Below are 10,177 nucleotides of genomic sequence, written 5' to 3'. Positions count from 1 at the left end.
AGTTTGATAGATGAAAGGAAGTGTCTACTTGACTGTGTGGATTTGCATCTTTGCATGCGTACGTATAGCTAGATTGCGAAACTATAATAATAATATGCAAATAATCGACGTGGAGACAACAATTTTATAATAGCAATAAAAAGAACAAATTCTGCAGTCATTGCCACACTACAACGAAGTCATGAAAGTTTACCAGAATTAATTTTCTTGTCACATTCATCAGTGGAAAGTCGTGACTGAAGAGTAACCATGCTGAACAATGATTAAATATACATTCAATGATGTGTTACGAGAACAAAATACAGTGCCAAAATAGAAAGAGGGAAGGTGAGACAATAGCAGTGAAGTGAGAGCTAAGTGCAACAGTGGGTGAAAAACTAATAATTATAACGCTAAAACTGTGTAGTGAGACAAACAATCATGCTGTGCACCTACGAAAACAATTTTAACGCAACTACATGTTTCTTCTGCTTACAAAGATCAGGCTTATGCAAACGAATACAAACAGCCTCAAGTACTTTCAACTGACTAGCATACCGTGCACGACAAAGAACAGAAAAACTAAAATCATCATACACCTGCAGACACTTAGGGTGAGACAACAAGTGAAGAAAAACGGCAGACTTCTTACGATCACAATCACCATCTGATTCCTCGTCTCCAACAACCGCAACCTCGTCCTCCGTTTCATCTCCCAACTCGTCCTCAGTGTCGTCCTCCGTGTCATTCTCCTCATCAACACTGATCGGTCCCAGGCTCGTTTGACGTTGTTTAACCTCTGTTCGTTGACTCCTCCTTTGATCTTGATGGCAACTTGTTACCATTGTTGTTGTTGTTGTTGTTGTTGTTGTTGTTGTTGTTGTTGTTGTTAAATCTTGTGTTCCCAGTGTCCTCGCCGGTGCTTGATCTCCAGTACTGTAATAATTCATTGAATAATTAGCCGTTGATCGTCTAGGTCTTTGAATGTTGATTGTGTTACTTTCTTTGTTGAATTCCGTTCCCTTCAGCCTTCTTTCTCGTTGTTCACAATCAGTGCTTGCCTCATCCATATATGCACGTGCCACCGACACCACAGACTCAGCCCCAGCACCGCCGATGATAGATGTAGGTGGCGGTTCTGGGGGAGGCAACGGCAAAGACGGCGATGAGGGCATTACCTCATCACAGCGTCCACTTTGGTCTTGAGCTGAATGTTGTTGTGGTGTGTTATCTTGTGTTGTTGTTATGGTGCATTGTATTGTGGTGACAATATGCCCATTACCCGACTCCAAGGCTCTCGATACGGGTAATGGAGGCACTATTGCCGATGACGGAAATTGTGCTAACGATGGCTGTGGCCGAGGGTTCTTCAGTGGCCTGCCGCGTTTTGGTCTCAGTGCCCGTGCCGAGCCAGTCAGCATATGCAGTGGGACGTGCTGCTTGATACGTGCGTTCAGATGTTGAAGAGTCCTACCAACGTACCGACTACCGCATTGTCGGCACTCAAATTGGTATACCAATTTAGATGCAAGTTGGGTTGGTAGGACATCCTTCCTCACCGTGAACGCACGTACAGTTGTGAAAACGGGTACAAAATGTACCGCGTAGTAAGTTTGCTGTACAATTTTCCGTACTAAGCGACTCATGGATAATGAGAGGTTACCTTTCCAGGGGAGAGAAAGATACGTGGGACATTTGTCCGGGCCAAAACGTTTTTCCTTTTTATCCAGCCTTTCGCTCATGAGTTCCTTCAATAGATCGTCAGGGTACCCGTTCTTTAGAAAAACGGACTTAAGGAAGTCCAGTTCCTCAGCTAGTTTGGAAGAGGAGCAAATACGCTCTGCTCGATCCACCAAGTTACGCACTAAATTCACCTTGTATTGGTACGAAAGTACTTGAGGCTGTTTGTATTCGTTTGCATAAGCCTGATCTTTGTAAGCAGAAGAAACATGTAGTTGCGTTAAAATTGTTTTCGTAGGTGCACAGCATGATTGTTTGTCTCACTACACAGTTTTAGCGTTATAATTATTAGTTTTTCACCCACTGTTGCACTTAGCTCTCACTTCACTGCTATTGTCTCACCTTCCCTCTTTCTATTTTGGCACTGTATTTTGTTCTCGTAACACATCATTGAATGTATATTTAATCATTGTTCAGCATGGTTACTTTTCAGTCACAACTTTCCACTGATGAATGTGACAAGAAAATTAATTCTGGTAAACTTTCATGACTTCGTTGTAGTGTGGCGATGACTGCAGAATTTGTTCTTTTTATTGCTATTATAAAATTGTTGTCTCCACGTCGATTATTTGCATATTTTAAACGGAGATACTCTAGGAGTCAGGTTGAAACCCTGAATGATGCTCTGCGCAAACGCTACTTGGCTAGAAACATTTCACATAATATTATCTTTTTGAAGCGCTGTAAGGAAAATGGAGTGTGCCCTACTTCCATCCAGAATCGGGTGCACAAAGCCCGTGCTTATCACTCATTAGCAATAGAAAGAGTATTCCTCAAAGACGACATTGCGCGCTCTAGTGACACATTATGTTCTGTTAAGTCTCAATTTAAACGTCTGTATAGTTCGGCTCGTTCGTTCCTTTCCTATCACGACTACCTCAGATTCAGTACACTACTGGCCGAGAATGACAGCAAACAGCAAGTCAAACTCCTCGCCAAGTACGAGAAAAACATCAAATGGCTGCGTGCAAAGCGGTATGGCTCCTTTAAGCCCAACATGGACACGATTATTAATCTGGCCAACATCGAACTATCCCCTGTGCAAAAGGAATTACTTTGCCGGGGAACGGAGTTTGGTATTCCTCCTTCTAACAACAGAAAGGAAATAGTTCTTACGCAATTCGAAATGTTCCACAAAAAACTCATGAAGAATTTTACACCAGTATCTGAAAATCAGCGTGCTATCTGTACGGCTAATCTTCGAGCCATCGCCGAAGAACACGCAGAAAAACCTCCAGACCGAAGCACATTTTCATTATCCAGAGAACACCTTAAGGCTCGACGTCATCTTACGAACAACAACGATATTAGAATCACAAGACCAGACAAGGGTCGAGCTACAGTTATTATCAGCACACAAGAGTACAATACAAAAATGGCGGTCATCCTTGAGGACACGAGTAAGTTTGTCCAACTCGGTCCGGTATCTACTCATGACAACACAGTTCGAGTAGAGAAAAAGTTGAATAGTTTTCTCAAGAGACTTAAGGAAAATAAACAGATATCGGAGGAAGAGTTCTTCAAAATGCGGCCCATTGGTTCCGTCCGGCCACGTCTCTATGGGCTACCAAAAATATATAAACCGAACTGTCCGTTGCGCCCCATATTATCCATGGTTGCATCACCACAATATAATATCTCTAAATGGCTGTGTGGTTGGCTTGACATCGTGCAAACGTTCTATTGCAAACATACAGTTAAAGACACCTTCGAATTCATTGACGTCCTTCGCTCCCACCCGGTTCCGGCCTCCGCGCATATGTGCTCGTTTGATGTTGTTAGTCTGTTCACGAACGTCCCGTTAGAAGAGACTATCAATATTTGCCTAGATGCCGAAATGATGAAGTTGACACGCCATGGATATCGGAGACGGCGTTCCGGGAACTGATGTTGCTCGTGACGACTGGTGTGGAGTTTTCCTTCGGTGACATTATGTACAGGCAGGTTGATGGGGTAGCCATGGGCTCTCCATTGGGTCCAGTTTTAGCGAATGTGTTCGTTGGTTACTGCGAGTCACTGATTGCAGAACAGTTGTGGCCAGCATTGTACGTTCGTTTTGTTGATGATTCCTTCACCTGGTTTGATTCTCTTGAAGATAGCCAAATCTTTCTTGGTATTCTAAATGACCTACATCCTTCCATACGTTTTACGTGTGAACACGAACAAGCCAACAAACTTCCCTTTCTAGACGTCCTTGTGGAAAAGTCTAGTCAGGGTACCGTAACATCTGTGTACAGAAAGCCTACATTCACCGGCCAGTACATAATGTTTGACTCGTATTGTTCGTACCAATACAAGGTGAATTTAGTGCGTAACTTGGTGGATCGAGCAGAGCGTATTTGCTCCTCTTCCAAACTAGCTGAGGAACTGGACTTCCTTAAGTCCGTTTTTCTAAAGAACGGGTACCCTGACGATCTATTGAAGGAACTCATGAGCGAAAGGCTGGATAAAAAGGAAAAACGTTTTGGCCCGGACAAATGTCCCACGTATCTTTCTCTCCCCTGGAAAGGTAACCTCTCATTATCCATGAGTCGCTTAGTACGGAAAATTGTACAGCAAACTTACTACGCGGTACATTTTGTACCCGTTTTCACAACTGTACGTGCGTTCACGGTGAGGAAGGATGTCCTACCAACCCAACTTGCATCTAAATTGGTATACCAATTTGAGTGCCGACAATGCGGTAGTCGGTACGTTGGTAGGACTCTTCAACATCTGAACGCACGTATCAAGCAGCACGTCCCACTGCATATGCTGACTGGCTCGGCACGGGCACTGAGACCAAAACGCGGCAGGCCACTGAAGAACCCTCGGCCACAGCCATCGTTAGCACAATTTCCGTCATCGGCAATAGTGCCTCCATTACCCGTATCGAGAGCCTTGGAGTCGGGTAATGGGCATATTGTCACCACAATACAATGCACCATAACAACAACACAAGATAACACACCACAACAACATTCAGCTCAAGACCAAAGTGGACGCTGTGATGAGGTAATGCCCTCATCGCCGTCTTTGCCGTTGCCTCCCCCAGAACCGCCACCTACATCTATCATCGGCGGTGCTGGGGCTGAGTCTGTGGTGTCGGTGGCACGTGCATATATGGATGAGACAAGCACTGATTGTGAACAACGAGAAAGAAGGCTGAAGGGAACGGAATTCAACAAAGAAAGTAACACAATCAACATTCAAAGACCTAGACGATCAACGGCTAATTATTCAATGAATTATTACAGTACTGGAGATCAAGCACCGGCGAGGACACTGGGAACACAAGATTTAACAACAACAACAACAACAACAACAACAACAACAACAACAACAACAACAACAACAACAACAACAACAACAACAACAACAACAACAACAACAACAACAACAACAACAACAATGGTAACAAGTTGCCATCAAGATCAAAGGAGGAGTCAACGAACAGAGGTTAAACAACGTCAAACGAGCCTGGGACCGATCAGTGTTGATGAGGAGAATGACACGGAGGACGACACTGAGGACGAGTTGGGAGATGAAACGGAGGACGAGGTTGCGGTTGTTGGAGACGAGGAATCAGATGGTGATTGTGATCGTAAGAAGTCTGCCGTTTTTCTTCACTTGTTGTCTCACCCTAAGTGTCTGCAGGTGTATGATGATTTTAGTTTTTCTGTTCTTTGTCGTGCACGGTATGCTAGTCAGTTGAAAGTACTTGAGGCTGTTTGTATTCGTTTGCATAAGCCTGATCTTTGTAAGCAGAAGAAACATGTAGTTGCGTTAAAATTGTTTTCGTAGGTGCACAGCATGATTGTTTGTCTCACTACACAGTTTTAGCGTTATAATTATTAGTTTTTCACCCACTGTTGCACTTAGCTCTCACTTCACTGCTATTGTCTCACCTTCCCTCTTTCTATTTTGGCACTGTATTTTGTTCTCGTAACACATCATTGAATGTATATTTAATCATTGTTCAGCATGGTTACTCTTCAGTCACGACTTTCCACTGATGAATGTGACAAGAAAATTAATTCTGGTAAACTTTCATGACTTCGTTGTAGTGTGGCGATGACTGCAGAATTTGTTCTTTTTATTGCTATTATAATAATAATACCTAATAGTAATTAGGGACCGGCGGATTCTGCTCGAAAAGCAGTGAAATTGGCAGAACCATACAAACCTTATGGCGGGCAATTCCTCGAATTCTGCTCCATTTCTTGATCCACATACCAAACATGCATGAAACTTACCAGACAAAGTACCGAATTCTGCCAATTTTTCTGCCGGCAGAATCCGCCGGACCCTAATACAGTACTAGTAATACTTGTAAAGAAGAGGTTGGTGCGACTTCGGCGATAGTAGGGGAAGAGTGTGACAATGTGACACCACACACACCCTCACATTGTTGTCCCTAGCGTGGGCTTGCGAATTAGATGGTTTGGAGGCAACAACGTTGTGAATGGCCAACGGTCCTGAGCGCTTGTTCAGCACCTCCATGAGCGACACTGACTCACGCTGCTATCTGGTGTTCACGAGGTGTTTATCGCGCTGGAAACAGAGCGTCTCTGTAAGTCTGTATCCCTGGTGATGTTTGTGCCTGGAGAGCAATATAAGTGGTGCTCTTCAGGCACAATCTTCCTCAGCCTACTCAAGCTCAACTGATGAGGGGTGAATTCCCCGAAACACTGTGTATTGAGCAGGGAGTGGTGCTTTCTTGCAGGTTTGCCGAGTGGACGGTTCGATGGACTTCTCGTGTGCTCTGGATGGCAGTCGTGAGTCAGTCAAGTGAGAATTCAAGTCGGCAGGAAAAACGTGAGCTCCCATGTAGGGAGCGACACACTCTTCCCCAGTAATACATGTACTTGTAACATGGAAATTGTGGGCACAGGTTATGCGTTCGAGTCCACCAACTAAACCAGATTTTGATCAGTCAGACGTGCACAATCTAGCACAAAACTCACAAGGAGTATTGAGACATTCCATGGCATGAACGTGTGATACTATACCTGTTATTGCAATTAGTGAGTCCATAATTGACATCAACTAAGTACATGCACAGCACTGTGGAATACTGGCATTCGGTTTGTTACAATTCGTCCTCGCGAAGCTTCCCCTTCATATTTTCATCTCTGATAATATTGAGCCTCCCAAGTTGGCTGGCTGTTGCTTTGCGTTGTCGAATTGCGGTTTGACCGTTCTGTCTGGTCTTGCTGTCCCGTCATCATACCAGGCCAGCATTCCATGAAACCGTGGAATGTAGCTTGCGCTCGGCTTGAGTATGTCCATGATCCTTCTAAGTTGGAAGGCCGTTGGTAAGCGCTATCGAGCAGTGCTCAAGCTGACTTTCATTCTGTAGAATGTCTCAATACTCCTTGTCAGTTTTGTGCTAGATTGTGCACGTCTGACTGTTCAAAATCTGGCCTAGTTGGTGGACTCGATCACATAACTTGTGCCCACAATTTCCATGTTACAATTCTTTTTCCTGGGCTTATCATCTAAGTTCAAGGTATGTAATACTTGTAACACTTGTAATATTAATATCTAGAACGTGTACTTAACTATCTCGATCACCCCTAGCTGCTAACGTTATTGCCCCCGCTTGTTTTACATGATCCGTTGCTTCTTGCCTCCCCGGTTAATTTCCTTCTACAAGTAGCTGTTTCTGGCTAGTATCAGTTCTATCGCACTTATCAATCCTCCTTATTGGCGTCACGCCATCGTGGAATAAAAGAATAATAATACTAACTGTTGCTGGAGTCACGTGAGGATATCGATACGACAGGAGGTTACCACATGTGTGTGTATGGCTGTGCTGGATCATGGAGCGCTGGATCATGGAGCGCTGGATCATGGAGCGCTGGATCATGGAGCGCTGGATCATGGAGCGCTGGATCATGGAGCGCTGGATCATGGAGCGCTGGATCATGGAGCGCTGGATCATGGAGCGCTGGATCATGGAGCGCTGGATCATGGAGCGCTGGATCATGGAGCGCTGGATCATGGAGCGCTGGATCATGGAGCGCTGGATCATGGAGCGCTGGATCATGGAGCGCTGGATCATGGAGCGCTGGATCATGGAGCGCTGGATCATGGAGCGCTGGATCATGGAGCGCTGGATCATGGAGCGCTGGATCATGGAGCGCTGGATCATGGAGCGCTGGATCATGGAGCGCTGGATCATGGAGCGCTGGATCATGGAGCGCTGGATCATGGAGCGCTGGATCATGGAGCGCTGGATCATGGAGCGCTGGATCATGGAGCGCTGGATCATGGAGCGCTGGATCATGGAGCGCTGGATCATGGAGCGCTGGATCATGGAGCGCTGGATCATGGAGCGCTGGATCATGGAGCGCTGGATCATGGAGCGCTGGATCATGGAGCGCTGGATCATGGAGCGCTGGATCATGGAGCGCTGGATCATGGAGCGCTGGATCATGGAGCGCTGGATCATGGAGCGCTGGATCATGGAGCGCTGGATCATGGAGCGCTGGATCATGGAGCGCTGGATCATGGAGCGCTGGATCATGGAGCGCTGGATCATGGAGCGCTGGATCATGGAGCGCTGGATCATGGGGCGCTGGATCATGGAGCGCTGGATCATGGAGTTGTTGAGCATATTTGAAGCATAATATTATTTAGAGCCGTTGCCCTTGAGCTTCATCTTGCACACGACGCGGCACACCACGCACAATATGCAATGGTCTATTGGCCACAGAAATGATAAAATTGGAACAGTGCTCCGATTCTTCGGGCCAGCATCTTCAACCCATGGATTCAGTTTCAGAATTTCGGACACAATTTCGCGCTCATTATAAACAGCATATATTTGCCTGCACAAGTCGCTTCACTAGTATATAAATCAAGGATCATTTTCACTGTTAGGAGATCCCCCGATAGGCTATGCCTTTGGGAAATCCTTTAAATAATTAATACAACCAATAGGAACACCCTACAACAAAACGTCACTCATTCCTTTCACAACATCATCCATCTTTCGCAAAGGGAGGGTCATTTGTCAACCTCCAGATTCGTGCAATTCAAATTCGCTAAGCCGAGTCCAGACAACGAGAGAGCTTTAAAGCTCAGGGCCCTACGCTATGCTTTTTTGCCTAGCGCATTAGGAATGTTATTCGAACTGATGGAAACGTTTTTGCAATACAATTATGTAGCCGATAAAGTAACGTCTTTTGCATAGCGGCATAGACTGCATACCAGTAGATGACGGCCCTATATGGCCTATGCCTACCGACCACAGTCACCGCATACGGAACAAGTTCGGGCATGATCACGTCTTTTCTTCTGCCGACTGGATGCCTGTTCAGCAGTCTCTTGCTGTCGACGCATCTTTTCACGAAGTCGGCGAGTCTCCAAACGACGTTATTGCGAATTCAAATAAAAAGAAGAAGAAGAAGGAAAGTAATTCGCACCAAAAAGAACTGGTGGGTAAAAAACCGTCTCGACTGTTTTTTAGGCAGTGACGGAGAAAGTAAAAGGAGAAAAGAAAAAGAAAAAGGGAAGCGACTGCCACTGTGGGCCAATGCCTGGTTTTGAGCAAAAACGGTGAAGGCTAAAATGCACTTCAGAGCCGGAGCAGGCCAGTACTCAGCGTAGTGCAATATGGACGAGACTGTTGTAGTGAAGTTGTGGACGAGACTGTTGTAGTGAAGTTGTGTTGTGGCGTCGTGCAGTTGAACAGCAGCTAGGTGCAGTGAAAGCATACAGCGAATAGCAGCGCGCAGTGTTGTGGCTTTGTGCAATAGTAGCTCTATGCGGCGAAAGCATCTACAGATAGACTCGCTCCAGCGCGGCACATCACAAGCAAGTAGACTAGAAAAAAACGAATGAAGGCTCGACTTGGTTGGCGAACACCCACCCCCGGCCCTTTAGAAGCCGGTGTGGCGAGTTAAAACCAAGATTTGAAGGGTACCCAACTATCCTCGCTGGGTGGCTGTCCGCCAACCAAGTGCCAACAAACTGCCTCTCGGGGACTTTTAAAACAATGGCCAGTCACGCCAAGCCTTCTCACGTCGCCTCAGCCAGATAACGTAGCTTGAATCTAGTGCTGCGTTTCTGCAGTTTCTTCTTAATTGGCGCTGTTTTTCCTTACAACAGCCCAATGCTCGCGCCAAACCGTCCAGGCAGCTGGAAATGGCTCCTCTAGCCCCCACCTCCGCTGTGAGGGCCTCGACTTCCCAGCCATTCTTCATACACTCCTGTTTGTGGTGGCGATACCGTGACAGCTTCTTCTCCCTGGACTGGAGGATGCGGTCTTCGCTACACACCGTGAGTTCCAGCCAAAGCACCCTTCTCAATTTCTTCGAGAAGAGAACTATGTCTGGACGACACGTGGTAGGTTGTTGTTGTTGTTACTTTATTTTACTTCACCAGAATTACAGGCAGTATAATGCCTTCTCACTAGACCAGGTCTAGTTCTCACAAATGATGAAGAATGTGAATGAACATGCTAAAGCTA

The sequence above is a fragment of the Sycon ciliatum genome, chromosome 5 (genome assembly GCF_964019385.1).
Source record: "Sycon ciliatum chromosome 5, ocSycCili1.1, whole genome shotgun sequence".
Taxonomy (NCBI): Eukaryota; Metazoa; Porifera; class Calcarea; order Leucosolenida; family Sycettidae; genus Sycon; species Sycon ciliatum.
This window is presented reverse-complemented; position numbering follows the sequence as displayed.